The following is a 21171-nucleotide window of genomic DNA, read 5'->3' as shown; positions in this document are numbered from 1 at the left end:
CTCAACTATTGATTGAGACAAAAAGTGTATGTATCCAGGGTTTGCCTTAAGTAGGAAAATAAATGCAAAAGTGAAACAGGATTACAAACTGGACTGATGCTGAATTTGCAATAAGTCATAGGCTGTCCATCAGCCTGAGTCAATGATACAACACCTCGTATTGCACTTGAAAGTGTTTGAGAAATTAGCAACAAAAGATGAAATAAGCTTCATTTGCCAGAAGTAATCGATAAATGGTTGAATAGATACGTAAAAAAAACACGAAATTAATCTGAAAGTAATGGATTAACTGTTTAGTTTGCTAAAATTTACAGATAGTTGTACAGGTTAGCTAAAAGTACTGAAAAAATGGATAAAATAATCAGCAAGAAGTAATGAATAAATGGCTAAATATAATGAAGTTTAACTACTTCTCTGTAAAAATATTGGCTAACATGTTAAAATAGATCGCTAAAAGTAATGAATAAAACTCTTAGTCAAAAGTAATGAATAGTTTAAACAGGCTAGTTAGCTGAAAATAATGGGAAATGTTAAATTAGTTTGTTTTAAAAGTATTCGATAAACTGTTTAGCTAAAAATAATGAGTAACAGTTGATACAGTTAGCTAAAAGTAATGATAATAGTTTAAATAGGCTAGTTGGCTAAAAGTAATACTGAAATAGCAAAGACGTGATGAGTAAACAGTTGATACAGTTTGCTAAAAGTCATGAAAATAGTTGAAGTTGGCTAGTTAGCTAAAATTAATGGATTTAGTTGATACAGTTAGCTAAAAGTCATGCTTAAATAGCATAAAGTAATGAGTAAACAGTTGATATAACTAAAAATAATAGACAAACAGTTGAAATCGTTAGCTAAATGTTATGAATAAACAGTGGTAATAGTTAGCAAAGTAGTCTAATGGATAAATGGTTGGAACATCCAACTCTAAGTGGTCGTATTATGGATGCGAATTAGACTACAATCACCCAAACATTGACAATTCAATTATTTGAGTCAACAAAAGTATTGCAACAATTTCAACTTTTGTATAACGAACAGTGTTAAATAAGATCCTATTCACGGTCCACTCATACGAGCGTATCTGGAACATGACAGTGGGGTTGATGAAGAGGTGTTTGAGTTAATGTGACACAGCTGTGAGAGTAAACAAAACAAGCTGGGAACCACAACGAGAGCAAAACAGAAAAGAGAACAACATCTGGAAGTTAGAGACCGCAGAGAAAAGAGAAAGAGAAGAAGAACTAATGGAGGACAAGGAAGGGAGGTGACAGCGGTGCAGAAAGAGCGAGAATCTGTTACCACATGTCACAGCACCATGTGGTGAGCCGCGCTGTCTTCATTAGCCGTCTGCTGCACGGCTGACAATGACCGACTGAGCTGTTAGAGAGCAGAGTCATCGACCAACACTTCTGCTGGCAGCGGGGAGCTGTTTTCACATTCACACTCAGCCGGTCCAAAGGATTTACGAGTCTGAGAGGTCTCTTTTTATTTGTTGACAATTCTGCCAAAAGCTAAGTTTGAATGTCGTTTGAGTTTTAGATAAGGAGAGCGAGGATGTGTTTTTTTTATGTTTAGGGGTTAAGACTTCCACCTTAAAGAGATTCTGTATCTACTGTGATAAAAATCCATTTCCCTGACCCTCAGTGGGCCAGTTCTTATAAACTCACACTGTGCAGCCAAGAAATGCACAGAACTTTACTTTAAATTCAACTGAGGATCCCAAAGTTTCCAAAGATAACAGCTCGGCTTGTGTGAAGCTGCGTTTTGGGGGGAAATGTGTAGAAGATGATGCTCAGGATATCTAGAATATTTCCTGGAATATTTCGATGGAATAGTGCAGCCATGTAAGAGTCTTGGGTATAAATATTTCAACATTTTAAAGCTTCAAATGAAGAATTGGAACAAGCTGGTAGAGAATATACATGATACTGTCAGACAGAGTGGAATGAGATAATTTTTTAAGCCTTTAAAGTGCAAATGAAGTTTGATTAAAAACTGTGGAATTATGAAAGCAGTACTAAGCAGTCATAGGAATGAAAGCATGCTCCCGCAACAAAAAGCACTTCTGAGCCACGACAAGAGAGTTCAATATGTACTTCAGGCACTGGTGGAGAAAGTATATCGTACTCAGATCCTTTACAAGTAAAAGTACTAATACCACATTGTGAAAGTAGCCTGTACGAAGTAAAAGTGTGTAAGTATAATCAGGAAAATGTACTACAAGTGTTGAAAGTAAAAGTCATCCATGCAGAAAAATGGCTGCTGTGCCTGAAATACACTATATCATTAAATTATTATTACTCATGCATTAATACAAATGCAGGATTTTACTGTTGCAGTTTTGAGGCAAGTAATTTCCTAACTGTTTTATGGAGGACTGCAACTAATAATTATTTTCATTATGATTAAATGTGCTGATTATTTTTCAATTAATTGTTTGGCTTGTAAAAAATTCACCTTCATAATGTTGTTTTGTCCAACCAAATGTCCAAACCTGAAAATTATTCAAAGGAAATGAAAACATTTAAAGAGAAAAGCACTTTTTTTGCAAGAAAAATGAAAGTTATCAAAGATAAATTGCCCATTTTTGTCAACTGATCAATTGAGTAATTGTTTCAGCTGCACTTGTTGGGCAATTTGAGTGCTGTAATTTATAACAAAACATCACATTTTACAAGCTTTTTGTGTGTGTTGCATGCAAAATGTATAAAGCAACTAGTAACCAAAGCTGTCACAGACGCTAAAGTGGAGGAAGAAGTACAATATGCTTTAAGGCAGAAAGCGGCAGACTCAAATTCGCCCTTTAGTGTGGAGTAAATTCACCTAGTTAGATTCCACTGCTGCATTCAGGGTCCTCAGGACTGTAGAAACACAAAGGTGTGTGTATGTGTGTGCATCAGGTTAGCACACTAACGTGAGCTGCCAGCAGATTAAGCAAACGTATAATCTCCGGAAATGTCAGAGACTCATGTTGCTCCCTCCCTCCCTTCACTCCCCTTTCTTATCTCACCTGCCCCCAGCCCCCCCCCCCCCCCACCCCCTTGCTCTCTTTGTGGCCACCTTAATGAGAGGTGACGGTACAGTAGTGACACAGAGATCTTTATTTCCAGTCTGTGATAGAGGCACAGGATGAGCACAGGGTGTCTGGGTGAGTCAAGGCTGCTCATGTCTTGAAAGTAACTCTCTCACTCTCATTGTACCATTAACAGCAGCTACAAGCTACCGTAATAATAACCAGTATTGATGTAAAAGCACTCTAATCCATATTCTACGCCTACATTTCCCAGGAGGCACTGAGTCTATTGACTTTCCTGCAGCCTTCCTGAATTTGGAGAGTAATTTTCTCAGAGCAAAGGGGGAAAAGCAGTTTAAACAGTAGCGTGTTGTAAATACATTTCTTCATATTAATCTTATTAGACTCAACATGTTTACTATCGCAAATGTATTTTTTTGACTCACTGATGCCTTTTGTGCAGGTGCATAGTTGTTTTGCATGGCCTATGATTCAGATCCCTGTGACTGTATTACATTATCTTCCAAACCCACTTAGAGTCAGCCTGTGATCATGACATCAACAATTTCCGGGCCAAATTCGCCAAATCCACCGTGCCAAACCCCTCGCCGCCACAGCAGAGCTCAAAAGAAAGCAGAATGTAATCTGTGAAATTCACAAGGAAACATTTGGTGTTTCTGTGTTGACAGTGAAAAGAGGTTTTGGTTCTTTTCCAGGACTGCTTGGTTATTCTTTCTAGGGTCCAAATAAAAATATATACAGAGACAAAAACCAAGCGACACCACTTCCACACATGTACTGACATGCTGCACTCATACAGATGATGATTTACGATTGAATATTATATTAGATGGAACACGAGAGGACAGACACAGACCAGCAGTGCTACAACAATCAGTACTCTAATTATGACTCAGGGGCAAATATTCTAATAAGTCTGTTTTCCAAAAACTGAAATATCTCAACAACTGCTGGATGGATTGCCATGAAATCACGTGCTGTGATTCATGTTCCCCTGAGGATGAATTCATGTAATTCAGGCCAAAATCTCAATATATACTTGCAAAGCAGCACTTTGTCTTTAATTAGTAAACATGCTAAACTAAGATGGTGAACATGGTGAACATTTTACCCGCTAAACATCAGAATATTGGCATGCTAATGTTAGCATTTAGCTCAAAGCCAAGTACAGCCTCAGAGAGACGTCACGCTAGCATGGCTCTTCGTCTTCTGTTTTTATATGATCAAGACATAATTTTGGGCACAAATTTGCACATACAGCCAAACTCTGTGGCACCACAACAAAGCTGGAAAGAGAGCAACTGAGGCTGTGATGTGTGAAATTCACAAGAAAATATTTGCTGTGTCTCTGCACAAAGTGAAAAAGTGATTGTCAACAAGGCTGGGGCGACTATTTTGGTGCATTCGCAGGACTGCTTAATATGTGTAAAGCTCCGGCAAACCAATAAACCCTCAAAATGTCCTTTAAAGTATAAATGGAGCTGCTTAAAATCTACCATGTAAGGATCTTAATTTTAACGTCTGATTCTTCTGAGCTGGAGGAAACGAAACACTAAACTTTAAATATGTCTTCCGCAGTATATTAGTGTAGATTTCTTTTCAGCATATTGGAGGATTTGGTACAGTGCACACAGTTCTCTCCTGTGTAAACAACCTGCTCCTGCAGGCTTTTCAGCTGTAATATTAATAGAATGAGTTGAACCTCATGCTGTCTCAACGGCAAATCTTAAATCTCCCACAGAGCTGGAGTCAAAGAGAGACACAGGAGATCAAAGAGACGCCAGGTTTGTCTTTGTGAGTCTCATCTGAATGCCTGAAGATGTCCATCTCTGTGCTGTTCTGGTTCACTGTTTAGCTTCCAGTAGGTGCAGGTTTGATGCCACAAAAGCAGAGTGTATGTCTACCCAAAGCTAAATATGCACTCCTCAGTCTCTGCATGCTTTTGCATAAAAAGTACAAAAGAAATGAAATGTAAATCCCAGTTCTTCTCGCTGGCTGATCTCATCATCATCCTTTTAGCTGCTATCTTCAATACATAAACGAATCCTGCAAAAACACTTTTTTCCTGTTTGCAATCTAATCTTTTAGCTTCAGCAGACATGTAATTTCATTTTTTTCTGTTGTTATCAGCAAAGCTGAAGGAGCTCAAACAGAACTCTTTTCTATCCCCAAAACTCCATCCAAATGTCTCTAAAGTGGGCTGAGGGCAATCTTTTATCTTCGGCAGAATTGTTTTTTGTTTGTAGGCTTGCTCAGAAATGTCGTGCAGCTACAAACAATCCCACAAATGGCATGCAGCGGCAGCGTAACGTGCAGCAACAAAAGTGCGAAGCCAACGGGGTCAGCCTCTTCATTTCCTGATAAATAAATTCTCCTCGTCTCAACATCCCCGCAGCCGCTCTCACCGCAGAGGGAACGCAGCAGCCTGCACACAATCCCTGCCATAAATAATGAAAGATATTATGAAACCCGCAGACGGGGAATCATGTCAGCTCATTTCGAGTCTTCAAATGAGTGATGTTTTCAAATCGTACAACCCAAAAGCTCGGGATAACATTTGGACTCGCGGGCAGAGAACAGACGAGTGATCTCTGGTTTGTAACGTTCAACGCTGCGAGTGATTTGGGTCGACTGAAAAATGGAGCTGTTCAGAAACGGTCTTCAGAACTTGAAGGCCTCGTTCAGCGCGGTTTACTCCAGCTCCGCAGGAGGAGGGTGGTAATGAGCTAAAATTCACAGCGGACTCCTGAGAACTCTCCACCACAGAGGCAAGAGGAGGCCAATGAGACACTCTGACTCCTTGTCAGCCATATTTCTCTCTTTGGTCAAGTCAGCTTTGAAAAGAAAGGAAATATTCTGGATTCCTCAACAGTAACAAATTAGTTTTCATACAAAACACTATTTTAGATTAACAGTGTTTTGTTCTACTTTCATATCTTTTGTTTTTGGAGTGTCTGGGCATTTTTCAGTATTTTGCGATATTTTATAGATTAACTGATAGCTTCAGCTGTGTGGACTGCGAATGTGGAGCGTTTCATTACTGCAGTATCATTACACTTGAACCATCTGATTATTTATTCATATTCTTCCATGTTGAGGTCAGAATAAAGTTTGCTGTTAAAAAGTTTCTCAAACACCCCCTTAATGATTTTGAATGCCCTTCACTTCTCTCTCTTAAACACACACACGTCAACACACACATGCTAAACACACACTTCTCTCCGTGAGGGCTCCCAGCTGACAGCTGTTGGCAGCGACACTGGGAACAATCAGAGGAGGAGGTGTCATAATCTAGACCTCTGTGTCCAATTGCCACATGCTATTACACACACACACACACACCCACATGCATGCGCGTGCACACACAGCAAGCCACTCATTATGGTGCATTTCACAGCCCCAGCTGTAGCTGTCAACTTGGTGCAATTCATGTTCCTTTAAACGTCACGGTGATTGAAGGAGTGTGAGTGCAGGTGTGTGAGTGTGGTTACATGTGGTGGTGTGCTGGAGACACAGACAGCGAGCTCCTGCTGTATGCACTGTGCCTCAGCATCAAGGTGGACCACGGCAAATTATATTAATGGGAGTTAATTGGGGCCGAAACTGGCAGCTGCAAGAAGGTATGAGGACAAAATACCATGTCCTCTCTGTCTCCACCCCCCTGGCCTGATCCCTGCCGCTCCTCAGAGGACTGAGCTGAGAGAGCGTGTATGTGTGTGTGTGTGTGTGTTGACAGATAAGGCAGAGGAAAGGGAGCATGATTTGCAACATGAAACTTGCCGCATAGCCCCCATCCTCATTAACACCTCTTGTATTACAGTGGGTCCACTGATTCACAGTGTTTGTCTGCGCTATCGACCGCTGGCACGGCAGATTAATGGGCTGCTCTGAAGTCGCTGCACTCCCAGGCTGCACGCCTCACATGTGGCATGATACACTGAATTAGACAAAATGGAGAAATAATATGGGCGAAGAACCTGCGACACACTTTAATGGTCGTTTCTTCTCGTTTAGATGATATTTGGATTTTAAAAAATATATGTGTGCCTTGGAACGCATCTTTTACAGTGAAGCCATCACCTGTGTGGCAGGTGAAACAGCCTATAAATGTTGACAACATCACAGAATTACTCCCAAACACAATGAATTACATGAAATAATAAGAGGAGCTTAATGTACAGCATGCACCGCAGGGCATGAGGTGCTGAAAGTCAAGAGTCAGAAAAACGCCATCGTTTGAGTTACTGGTGGTGCACTCAGCCCATAAAATCTATAAGATCGAGGATCTTTTATGAACTCTGGCACGAGCAACATGCTTTGTTCAGCACTCCATCAGGCTCATGAAACGATAACGAGCCGAGCCGGCAGCCAATCACAAAGCAGACCAGTTCATACATTAATTCATAAGGTATCCATGTGTGTTCTGAAAGATTGCAGATAATAATTAGAGGAAAAGCATCATTAATCCATATCGTTAGCAAATTTTATGTAAATCACTCTGCAGCAAAGCACAACAATCTATAACAAAACTGAGGAAAAATATCAAATTAAATTAGAGCGAAGCTAAATAATAACTCACCAGTTAATGACTAATAACTTTCTAGAAAATAAACTAATAAATGACTGTAATTTCTTGGAAGGATTCCTGGAAAGGACTATGTTAATTAGAGCGACACTTCCAGTCATGTTGTTCTTTTTAATTGGTAGCAGAATCGTATTTTACCACAGCAAGTCTCTTTCTGTGTTGTTGTGAAAGTGCAGACAAACATACAATTCAACAAACATGGAGAATAAATTTCCATCAACCATCTAAGACAAGATCAACTTCACTGATCCCACAGAGGGAAACAAGAACGGACGCAGAGATATGTAACAGTAGCATGGAAAACAACTAAAGTTAAAAAGTGCTAAATACTATTTACATTAACACAAGTCACAAATAAAGTGAGGAGGCACAAAGCTACAATAATAGAATAAAATACTAAAACTGGCGTGTGATGAAAGTGTCTTTACTGCAGATAGCAGTGATAATACAGTCATTCCTTTTCCTTAAAATTAGCACCATATTGCACAGTCCTTTCCAGTGAGTGTCTTCAGATGTGGCCTTATTGTGCTCGGTGGTAGCTATGGCCACTGAGGCTCCTCAGCAGAAAAACACTATCAATATCTCACATGTACATGGCCCAACACTGCACACACCAGCCCCCCAATGACACTGGCGATCAATGCCAGCATTGTAAAGATCCAAACTTCTGAAGATAAGAAAGAGAACATGAACAATCCAGGATCTCGGCTGCTAAAGCTGCCAAAATATGGCTGAATTCAATTTAGCAACGAGCTAATCTTCCCTGCTACCGCTGTAATCCTCACAGGGAGCTGTCCACGCGCTGTAGTGCTGAAATCTCAACCAGGAGCGGCCACACACGCCGCCAGCTGTTTTCCACTCTTTTCAGCTGCTCTACACAGCCTCAACAACGCCCTGTGATTTAGACACCGGCTGGGGTCACTCTGGGCCGTTCTGTATGCACGCCAGCTCGCCGGCTGAAACAAAAGACCATTTGCATGCCCCCTTTGTTTCCCTCTCCACCTCCTACAGCACCCAACGCCATTTCTCTGTTATCACTGTGGATGATAAGGAGGGGGGAAGGGCAAGGAGGGAAGATAGAGCAAAGAGTGAAGATGAAGAGACAAGAGTGAGGAGGGGAGGAAGAAAGAATGAAGACAAACGGGACAGGAAATGAGGGGAAAAACTAGCAGAGGAGAGAGGCGCTTGATGTGTGCAGCTCGGGCTTAAAATAACAGAGCGACAGTGACTGCAACATCAGGATGTGAAACACGAGGACGGGATTATTAGAAACATTAGGTGCTAGGACAGAATCTGAATGTGAGGCATTAGCATTGGAAGCTACCTGTGTGCGTGTGTCAGTCATGTGTCATTTCCAGGTGTGGACTGGCGGAGCGGGGAGGGATTGAAGACCGGAGGGAAGAGGCAGGAACACGGGTTACAAGATTGGAATCCCAATGCACCTCATTTGAGACACGAAGGGAATGAAAGTGGCTGTTTAAAAATGCAGCGGCAGCCCGAGCACGCGCCTCCATCAGAGGAGACGCACACAGACAGAGAAACCACACTTCAAAGACACAAAGCACACAGACTTCAGTCAAGTCAGGGCACAAAAAACTGGCTAATCCACTCTTTATTTTACTCGCGAGGACGACCTCGGCCATTAGGCTGTCCTCATTTAATTTATTGAAAAGCAAAATAAAATTTTACTCTGTGTCAAACATGAGCTAGTTTGGGGATGGTCCCTCGAGGAGAGAACGCAATAAAATTGATTGAGGATCAAATTTACAATCTAATCATCTCTGAGCGGAGGGAGGCGCAACGGCTCAGGTCTGAACCGAGTGAAGGCCAAACAGAAATCTGAGTTATTATATTATTAGTGCTTTACCATTTATGAAAGGAAAAACAGCTGACCTTGGATCAAGGTTACACTCACCGTTATTTTAACCTAATTTAATAGAAGAAACTCAGCGGAGGCTAATTGACTGATCGCCCCCCTTTTGTTACTGCTGCTACGCCTGTCAAGCTTTCTGTTCTTGCGGTTTGCAACAAAAGATCAGATTTACAGCTTGAAACTCTGAGCGATTCTTGAAAAATACATGTCTTTGATTTGAGACAAGCAGCTTCTTATTTCTAGCCAGTCAATGCTGTAGCGAGCTAACAAAGCTAAGGGTGCTAACGACTGAGGCTAAAGCTGCAAAAGAAAAGTCAGCATCTTCACCAGTTGATCATTTTTACTGAAATAAACCATCAGCATTGTTCTTGCATTGCAGTGCAGAGACAATCTTAATATTCAGTGTTGGCAACTTAAAACAAACAGCTTGAGTCGGATTCTATTTTTTTTTTTTTTTTTTGTGGTGTTGGTGAGGAATCTCAGAGATTTCTGACGATACGATGCTAATATTAACAGATCTCAGTGTGCAGAGTTCATCTGGAGAGGAAATATTCCCAGGAAAACTGTAGATTGCAGTTAATTCTTTGTGTCATCTGTTCAGCCCCATTGTAACGGGCACTGCCTGGGTTCAGCAGTCCTTTGAGTTAAAGTATTTACAGTATTTAAAATCTTTAAATACTGCAAGCATCGCAAATAAAACTCCATTCATCTACAAACGTACAAAACATTTATGGACCAATAATGGAGCTGAAATGAGGGAGGAGTCTATTTAAACTATATATTGCTTATTAAAGCCTCAGGTTGGAAACCCTGTAGTATTATAAATATGATGGCACATAATGTTTCAGATGTTTAGGATGAGGGCTTATCGAAAATACAATCTCCGGTAATGGAAAACAAATCGTAACCCCACAAAGTGTGAAATGCTCCTCAGCTTTAGCATGGAGCCAGTAGCTAGTAAGCTAGTTAGCTGGACATGCTAACTATTGCAGTTTACGCGAGAGCAGATAAACAGGCTACTTAATCCGCTCCTTGTTTTTTGGGTTTTGGAAAGACTAAAAGGAAGACACCATGTTTCAGACTCTTTAAATGCTGAGCTGAGCGTCTCATCAACACGTGTGAAAGTCAAAATCTTGACAGGCCTGTCGAGCAGTGTCGGCCTTGTTAGCGTTGCTAAACTATAATTGGACTACCGCGGTTTGGGGCAGGGGGAGACGTGCTACTCCTTCGAAGAAAACAATGTAAGTTCATGCGATGAAAATGGCTCAAAGCCTCTTAAGGTGAACGGATTCTGCACAAATTTGATGCTAGAAAGCGTGTTAGCAAATTAGGATTATTTTAAGATGCCTCCAGTGGCCCCTTGTAAAGCCCCGGAGCACTGCAGGAACAAAGCTGCCTTCTTTTAGTGAAAATCTGCATAAAAGTTATTATGATAATCCTCCTGGGCGGAGGCATTGTTTTCCTCCTTCAGATGCTTCCTCTAATGCACGAGGCCCCCCGCTGCCTCACAGCACACAGGAGACGACTTCAGAAGTTGCATCCAAACACTGATGCCGCCTCAGATTTCCTCGCCCGTCTTGTTTGAAGTCGGTCCTAGTTGGAACGGTCTTCTTCTGAGTTTCCAAACGAGCTTTAATCAAAGCTTCCTCTGGTTTCTTCTGAGCACAAAACATGTTGGGGAGTGGGAGGTCGCTCCCTACGCTGAGGATCCAATCAAGTGGGATGAGGGAGATGCTGCATCGCCATGGAGACGGGCTGCCTGCTGTCCCCGCTCCGACTGATATGCGGATTTGTATGGATGAGTACGAGTGTCAGGACTGCACCAACACCTCAATGCTCTGGTGTGAAAGCGACACAGAAAGCCTCTCTCGTGCTCTCCCTCCGCCTCTGCTGACGAGCAAAGCCTCGCCATATGTCCTGGCCCTGCGGAGCAGTCGGCACGCTCCTATCAGCGACATATCCTCACACATGACCATAATCCAGAGAGGCTTTTGTTCTCTGGAAGCGCAGGAGGATCCCACGAACCTATCAGGTGGGGGGCTGGAGATTGAAGGTGATTTAAAACAGGTGTTCCCGTTAATTAACAGCTCCCACCGGTGAACCTGAGGAGCGCGTCGGCCAAAACGCCGCATCCCAGACAGAAGGCAACCGTGTGTTCAGCCTTGTGCGCTCGCTGTCAGTAAAGCTAAAATCCCCCTGCAGTGATAATGTTTGTGAAGCTCAATATTGTCGATGCTCAGCGGGCATTTGAGGTGACAGGCGAGGAATAAAACAACAGCGAGACGTTTTATTTTCTCAGTCGGAGGGTGAGGGAAAGCCCAGATGGTCAGATTTGGTTTACAACATTCCCTCCAATGGGTGTTTTATTCCTAATGAGCGCAGGTATGTTACACCTTTGATCGGCCGTTGTTTCATTTCAGTGCTCGCTCTCCTTGCTTCCTGAGATGTGGTGACAGCGTTCTTGAAATGGCAGACAACTTTGGCAGTTCTGAATCTTTAACGGTTGTCCTTATTTTCTCTCCAAAACCGGCAGCCTTTGAAGTTGGGCCGAGGGGATTGCTTCACTCCGTTTCAGTAACTTCTAATGTGTCTCTGATCTGTGGTGATGGCAGAGAGTACATGTTCTGCCTTTTTTTCCCTTTCTCTCAAGCACCCCCCTCTCTCGCTTTCTGCACTGCTGAACACTGATGACGTGAGGGGAGGTAAAAAAAACACAGAGCTCTGTCTCACTGAGGAAAGTCCACCTGGCATGAACAGAGAAATGCCAGCTGGTAAGAATAGAGACCCCTTAAACAACACTTGAAGGGTCAGTCAGTATAAGCTTGTGCTGACAGAGCAGCGTTCATTTGATAGCTGCTCTGTTCGTGTGCCATATTTGAGACATTTCTGTCTCTTTAGGGTCTAAACGCTCCACTGTGTTCACCAGTTATAGCCTCTAACTGTGTCTGGCTGCTATGTGGTGCTGAGCAGGTACCATACAGTTACCTGGTTTTTAGACCTTTTGGCTGAAAATGAGCTTAAAACACTCCACAGAGCTGAGTGATTAAGTGATAATTATCTGTGGGTCCATCACAATCAGTGAGACCTTTCACATTACATGTAGCCACTATTGATTATAGCAGCTTTAAAGTTGCATAGGGAGACAATAACAGGGGAAATGCTTAAGATGCTTCAAAGGTGGCAACTCTTGCATTGATGTGACAAGAGAAACCCTCATCCAGCCTCTTATCATGCAGCTGCGATGCTTCAGGGATGCTCTCCTGACCTCCTGACCTGAAGCAGGCAGCTGGCTTTAGGGAGCACCCAAATCGGCTCGAGTCCTCACAGGTTGATACGCCCTGAACCACGCCGGGGTGCATCAACTCCCAGAGTCTCGGAGAGGAGAGCGAGAGCGATAGGACACTGCCAGCAGCAGCATCAGCAGCACCACCACCACGGAGAGCCGTTCCCATGGCAACCGGCAAGCTCGGAGGGAGGAAGAGCATTAACGGGTTGAGGTGGCTGCGAACATCACCGACACAACTCACGTCCCCTCTAACTCTCCACTCACACACAGACACACACTCAAGAGTCCGTGCTCTCTGATCCGTGACCTTTGCAAAACGGCGACTGTAAACAGAGCAGAAGCAACTGTTAGCCCGCAAACACACACACCTGAGGACACACTCAGACCTCGGAGAGCCTCCAGCGAGGACTATTGTTCCTGTGCCGTTTCCCCAGCGTAACCACAAGTAAGTCAGCTGGGATGCAAACACTCCAGCAGCTCACTCTTCTTCACTCCCCCTGCTAAGTTTATCAAATAACAACCCTCCCTGTGCCGCTACATGAGCTCCGGAGCCTTTTGATGTCCTCTCGAGCTCAAACCTCATTTGTATTCTCCTTCTACCCCCTCTTTTCACTAAGCTTTCTTTGATTCAATCCCCCTGCCAACATGCTTTCCAATGTTAACATTGTTAGTCATGTTTTCCACACAGCGTGGTGCACCTCCTCATTTGCAGCTCAATACCGCTGTTACAATCGACGATGGATGATCAGTGTAATTAGGTGTCCACCTTGGAGGGGAGGCCAGCGGGAGGAGATGCCTGGTGACTTCGCGCAGCGCTTCATGAATGGATTTCAGTCCCATTCGACAGGTGATTTCAACAGGTAAACGTCAGGAAAACATCAGGTAGACGCTCAATAACAGCTGTCATGTTTCCCTTCAGTCAGTCCGATGCAGTCACAGATGGTCAGGGACAGAAACAGATTCTGGATGTCACATCTGTACGATTGCTAAAAGGCTGCAGTCATCAAACGGCTTCCTCGTCCGACATGAAGGTATTGATTGATGAGGAGATGGGATTGTGCAAATGAAATGTCCTGCTGACGAAGCTATTTGAGTGGAAGTAGAACTAATGGATCTGAGTTTTGTTGCGGCTCTTTGAGGAAGGAATGTGGTCGCACTTCAAACCTGCAGAGATGACGAGAACGAGGGATTCGTAGATGGTAAACTGGATATTCTGAAGATGGAGAAAGCAAAGAGAGAATACAGTAAAAAGAGATAGAAGGGGGCTGCGGGGTGCGGTGGAGTAAGCTGGCTGATGGTGTTACTCTTGCTCTTTTGGCTTATAATGAGTCTGACTGGTTTGCTGCTGCCAAATTTGTTAGATTGGGACTTCACAGGTCAGGAACTGTCAGACTTTTCTTTTTTCCAGGCTAATTAAATCAGTCATTCACGTTCTACTAGACAGTCTGAACATCTTAGCCTTCCTTTATGTTCCAGTTTGTGTTTCGGTGGAGTTTAAACTTAAATACCGCCCATCATTCACCATCTTTGTGTATGATAAAACAATTTTTAAACATTGAGTAACCTGTATTTGTATTGTATTGTATTTGTATAATAATGAAGTACTGGTTTCAAGTAGCAGTATGACAGAGGTATGTCACTAATGAAAGCGTAAAAGCTGCTGCACAGTGGAACATGACACTGACAGACATACTGTCCCTTTAAGTACTTGTACTGTGTACACTTAATTTCAATTTTATGCAACTTTATGCAACAAAAGCTGAAAACAGGCTGTTTTTCGTAGTGCATGAACAGTTGACTTTTTAGAGATATGTGGTTCTTCTGAAGATCTTATGGAATATGATGCATTGCAGGTGATTAAACGAGCCAACAGCGTATGAAGCAGTTATAATTAGTTCAACTTTAAACATCTATACAGCAGTAAAATGGAACATCCACATTAATGCAGCAGCAATATTAATTCATTTTTATGTGAGTATGGTTTTGAATGCAGGACTTTAACTTGTAGTAGAGTATTTTCACAATGTGGTATTGGTACTTTTACCGAAGTAAAAGATCTGAATATTTCTTCCACCTTTGCAGCACAGCAAAGACATACCGCCTGACAAAGTGGCTTACCGCTAAGAATCGACATATGACAGTAAAATGAGAGCGGCACACCACCCATACGCTGATGAACAGCAGGATCTGCTGTGAAACACGAGTGATGAGCTGCTGAGAATTCACACACAGCATCAGCATATCATAATGAACAGTGGCATCTGTCAATAAGAGTCAGTATGAGAGGTGGAATAACAGTGGAACACGAGTGACAACAGACATACGTACCACTCAGAATCCACACATGCCACCAGATCAGGGGTGTCACATCCGCCACTTTTCACTCGGGACATCACTCTAATATCTGCTAAAGTGGGAAAGTAGCTATTTTAAAGTTATGTCTTCCTGGTGTCATGGAAAAAGAGCGCTTATAGCCGTTTTTCAGACTTCAAAACTGGGGTGTGTGCCGCAACCTTCACTGAAGTGTCTTTTCTATAAATCACGGAGCGTCTGAGCATCATTCACTCAAACAATGACAGCCAGGTGTCATAACAGGCCTCTCAGACAGTCTGATATATGATGAAGACCTGAGCCCGAGCATCAGTCTCCTCCACAGCAGCAGGCACCCCCATCACTCATTAACTCAAACGCTCACGTTGGAACGGACATCGCTCGAGCGCATGTGCTCGGACACACGCAGGCTTAACCGAGGCAGAGAGTTTCAAATGGGTCGCCGTGTCCTTGTCCTGCTGCCTAACTCGGGAGGAGGAGAATAAATCAGCCGGCTGTCTTCTCCATCCCGGCCCAGTGATCAAGAAGATAAACCCCCGATGGGAAATCTATAAAGCCTGCCCCTCCTCTGGGCGCATATGAAAGCTAGCTGCACAGGGAAAGACGCATCGACATCGCGCTGCAGAGGACACATCCACAGCTACAACGTCTCATGGATCAAACACAGGCTTGATATGGCCACTGTCTGCCGGTCATTCATTTGTTTACAAAAGGAAAAAAGAAGCTCCAGTGTCAAGTGTGGAGTAGAAGAATCATTTTTTTTACCCTTAGTTGTTTTATGACCCTTCTTGCTTATTTAATAATACAAAACAGAAAGTAAGAGTCAAGACAGAACGCCAGCAAACGACTCACTAATGCACCATGTCGCCCTTTTTCAAATGTAATGACTGAAACCAGCTTTCAAACTTCCTCTGTGGATTATCCATTTTCGGATGGTGACAGACTAAAAGCTTCCATCTTGGAAATACCACGCGTCCCAGCTTTCAAATTGTGAATCAGCGAGTTCTGCAAAGTTTCCTCCTGCCAATGCGGAAATAGCCGAAACCAGCCCACAGACATGCTGGTGGATTAAAACGAAGGCAACAAAAATATGAATAATTTGAAAGGAATATACATATATTCATAGTGTGTACTCGCACATTAACCATCCCTCGTTTGATGGAGTAACTGGATTACTGTATGGGTATTTAAAGGGACCACAGTCAAATCAGCTGTTCACAAATCAGCCCCTATAAGTTTCTGTTAAACTGAAAATACTTGCAGAGTTAAATTTAAGAGATCCACTGATATTTACAGCCTCAGCAGAAAAACAGCTGCATAGGCCGACCCATTTTTATGTTTATTTTTAGGCGACAACCTCCAGTGGTCGTAGTAAATAAGATGGGAACAAAGAAGTCAGGTGACGTAATACAAAGCGCAAGACAGTAGTAGTTTTGTTGCCCACACCTAACCAATTATTTTTGGTTCTTAAAACAATGACCATTTCACGTTAATGTCCTAAAAACGAAGATCATCAACATATACTATTTCCAACCAGCAGCGGCATTTTAGACGTAAGATTAACCTGTAAAGTGTTCCTGAAAAACATGCTGTCAATCAGAGAGTAAAGATGAAAATAATGTAGATTAGTAGTGACGAGCTCCTCAACAGTGAGCTCTTGTTGTATTTCTTAATATGGTGTACTCTGTATTGCCTTTCCCAGCACAGTAAACACGATGTCTTTTTGGCCAAAACACAGTAACCACTCGTTGCCCTTGGGCTGAGATTAATTGTGTGAAGTTATTCTCTCTCTCTTTGCCCTCAGGTCCTAATTAAGTGGAATTCAACTTGCTTCATCTCGTAATTATGAAGCCGGGGAGAGAGAGGAGCTCGCTCTGGACCGAGTAGATATACAAACAGATTGAGGAGGAGGAAGGAGAGCTGGAGAAGTTGGGCAGGATGGGGAGTTGTTGTTAGTTGGATGTTTTTGCTTCAGTTTGCAGGCTTGTGTTCATATTTTTACCGAGTGTGATTCCAGAAAAGCTACAGATTAATTTGCATTTTTGAGCCACAGACAATCACAGTAGCTACTGCTGCTATCTGCGGATTAAATGAGGATATTTATTTTGTACGACTGATACGTGACTGAATTTCTGAGAGAGACTCGACACACTCCGAGGCCTCCATTCATGTCTAAAAGTGTAATGATTTATTCATAAACAAGCAGTTGTGTTTGCATTTATAATTCATATCAAAGTGACCCAAGTGGGCATTGCAGAGAAGCAATGACAACAACATCAGCAGCAGTTAATCTGCGACGTCGTTAGATCTGGCTGTGATGTCCAAAATATCTCAATTGTGAGCTCAGATTGAACGGCCCGAGGGATCAGGACGCAACAAAGACATTTGACAGTCGATTTGGCATACTGATGGTTCGGGGTCTCGTTCCTCACATTCAGCCTGTCACATCCCATCACAGCAAGGCGCGACTCAAAGCTCAGTCTCGTCTTTTTGACTCTGACGGAAAACTTTTGCAGAAGTTTCCGGTCTTCTGAGGTTAGTCGAACAAGGACTCCTCGTAACCGGCGGTCTCTAAGCTCGCAGGGATGCGCGGTACGGGCCAGGGCAGCGAGGCCAGGCTGCAATCAGCCTGTCTACCCCACCCCTCCTCCACCATCCTGGTTACACTAATTACATTACTCCTGGGGAGACGGGATAATCAACTCTTAATGAGGCATGGAAGACTTCAGTGCTGTGCTTGACATGACAGTGTCTACCAACAGAGGTGCTGAACCACAGCTGCACAAGAAACCCATTTTACACCAGACCTGATAGGATATTTAGACATTTTAAAACACTGTCAGTGCTACATGAAATTAACCGATAAACTTTACTTTACAGAGGGCATTCAATATAACAATATTTCCAGTCATTATCTAGAAAAAAGTCTTACAGTTTACAAATCTGGCAGCCTTGTCTTTGCACTTCTAGTAACTATGTCCTAAAACCTGGATGGCCCGAGTTTACTCCAAAGGATGCATCATGCAGCAGACCAAGAAACATGTTTAACTCCAATTTAGTTAACATTTCAGCAGAGGAAACCAAAAGAGCAACATGTTAAAAACAAGCAATTCACCAACTTCTTTGCTCACACTGATACTCCCTCCTGCTGCCAATTAACCTGCACACCTGCAACTCATCCGCTAATAAAGCTCCTGCAGTAGATACCTCCAGTCTTTGCAATATTGTTCAGTTTGCCAATGTGGTATGAACGTTACTGGCGAGCTCAAGGTTTATTGGTATTTTCCTCGTGGTTTCGCCCAGCCAGAGCTGGATATTCAATGCCCCAGTGTTTCCATTAAAAAGAAACATCTAGTGACGTTTTGGCAGCTCTGACAGGACCCTGAGTGATGGAGGCTTTCCCGTTCACATTCTCCAAACTGGTCTGATTGGAAGGATTTTAGCAATTACTTAATAAGAGCAATCAATCAGGACTAAGACCAGCTGTGATTGATTAAGTGGAGTTAAGTCCAAAACTGTCTGGATGACTGGAGTTTTTAAAATACAAATTCAAATTCAGCCACTCAATCAACATGACTTTTTAACAATGCGCTGCTTGAACAGATGCCTGAATATCAATAGATTGTTTTTCTTGATAAATGTGGATAAATATAAAATATTCTGCCACAAGTGACACAGTGAAATCCACCATTAGGGTAGCCTTTGATATGCAGAATAGACTGAAATCCCAAACTGTGAAGAATAAGTTAGTTAATGTTATTCTGGAGCTTCCCATAAGACTTAAAAAGGCAGCAGCAGAAACACAGAGTATTTTGTTCTCCTCTGGGACAAGCTTATGCTCCTTGAGATTATCACTTTCCCCTGCTGGGGGATTTGTCACTGATCCCTCGTGCAGTGGGGAGCAGGCTATTTAGTGACGCTCCCTCAGGGATACGTAATACAATAGGATAATACAACGGCAGATTGGGAACATTTTCTTTTGCAGAGAGGAAAATAACACAACATCGACGGCTGCCGCTTGCATCACTGATACTCCCACTCAGCCGGTCTGAAACACACTCGGGCGCCCATGCACTCGGATGAATAAATCTCTTGTCTTTCATACACACAGACGCTGTCGCTTCACTCTGTTCAACAACACACCGGGGATGTCAGGCTCAGGGTTGCCAATCACTCCTCTTCCTCTCTTCATGGCATTCACCACTCTCATTTCGGTCCATATCCCTTGCTGTTAGCTCTCCTGCTGCTCCGTAACTAGCACCTGATTAGGAGCGTTATTACGCCCCATAACTTCAGCAGACTCCTGGAAAGACCTCGTTATCTCCACATCAGCTTCAACACTGTCGCTCTCTGTCTGGCAAATGGACACCATCCCATAATCATCTCACCAATTTAAAGGGTAGCACAGGTTTGGAAAGTGCCAGCAGACTTCCAAAAATGCGTAGTTTCTTCCTCCAGCCTCAGCGAAAACATAAGAGAACCAGGCAGATCTCATGAAACATGTATAAAGCCTCCTTCTGGCAAACACTGGAGAAATCAAGGCTATAGGAAATATCACTCTTGAGGAAGCATGTTGCTTCATGCAAGCAAATTGTGGGTGTAATTAGACGTTCAACTCTGACAGTTTTTAATAACAGCCATGCTGTGGAATTTCACTCAGCAACCTCATAACATCGTGAACATTAAAGCAGCGTCCTCATAGCTAGTTTAATCACAAGGTAATGGAGCCTGTGAGGTCTCTGATGCTTGTCCCCATAAAGCTACTGTCCGGAACTGTGCAATAAAAGTGCGATTTAGTGTTAAATAAGGCATTCAAGACAAATAGAAAGTAATCAGAGAGCAAATAGGGCCACAGAGGCCCCATTATTCTGCCCCATTATAATAGAAAGTGTTTGCAAGTTTTTAATCAGGGTCTGCATCAAAATAGACACATAAAATGAGGTCTGTGTACCAGGATGAACTGTGGCAAACTTCTCACATCAGCTCAGATATAAGTGTTAAAGATTTATGCAAGTGCTGCAGCACCAGCTTACATTTAAATTTACAGGTAAATGTATAAGTGTAATATGAGTAAATGTGAGCACATGCTGCAAAAACATTTCACAACTTGTTGAAGAGTTGGCAGTTTCTGTCAAATAGTCTACAGGGATTTGGCCAATTAGAGGAAAACTTCTTTCTCTGGAGAATGGAAATAGTTAATCTACAAATGTTGGTGACATTCGGATGAAATGTGTAGGACGAATGAGGGAAAAAATATCTAACAAAATATCAAAATGCCAGAAAATCAAACTAGAAAATGTGGCATATACTGTTACAGCCTTAAACCAGAAACAGAAACTGAGAGAATAAGAGTATAAATCTCACAGGTTGAAGCTACAATGATTGATTTTTTTGTCTGATCTGTTACCCTTTTAATCTGTTAAAATAGTTACCTATTTACACATCCAGCAGACATGGAGCAACATTAGCATTCATTTTAAGTCCTGTTTCTGGCCACTTGATGAATGTAAGCCCAATATGAACTCTACTTTTCAGGAAAAAATGTGGTTCTTTTGGCGCTTAATGCTCCACTGTGTCCACCAGGAAGTCACTAACTCTGCCCGTCTTGGCACTAAGGTAGCATACAGTGGTTTTATCAGAGGTTTTTTGTTGAAAACAGCTGCCTGCTGCTACAAGTGAGGATAATGAGAGCCGCAAGAGTCAACCAAAACAGTTGCGGGACATAAAACCAAAACAATGAGCCGAAAGATGCTAAAACGCTCCATATAGCTGGTGTGAACCGTGGAGTTGAGTGATAATCTTAGTATGAGCACACCTTCAACATTTCACAGCCATTTGATGCATTTTTAGTATTTAACTATTGCTTAGTGCAGCTTTAATCACTGAAATTTGTAAAAACACGTTTGAGATACTGTGCTAACAGACAAACAAACAGTAGCAAGAACATAACCTCCTTGGTTAAGGTAGCTATGATTCCCTGTAGCAGTCACCAAGATCAGTCAGTGTTTTCATACTTATAGTGGCCTCGGAGCTATCATATTATGTTTTGTTTGTGCATGTCA

General features: G+C 42.6%; 1 protein-coding gene across 1 annotated transcript in view; it reads right to left on the bottom strand.

Moving 5' to 3' along the window:
- Positions 1–21171, bottom strand: part of lhfpl3 (LHFPL tetraspan subfamily member 3) — a 53721-nt gene that overhangs the window by 19078 nt on the left and 13472 nt on the right. The gene's annotated exons all lie outside the window — the stretch shown is intronic.

This window comes from Chaetodon auriga, chromosome 22 (assembly GCF_051107435.1).
Source record: "Chaetodon auriga isolate fChaAug3 chromosome 22, fChaAug3.hap1, whole genome shotgun sequence".
Taxonomy (NCBI): domain Eukaryota; kingdom Metazoa; phylum Chordata; class Actinopteri; order Chaetodontiformes; family Chaetodontidae; genus Chaetodon; species Chaetodon auriga.
This window is presented reverse-complemented; position numbering and strand designations above follow the sequence as displayed.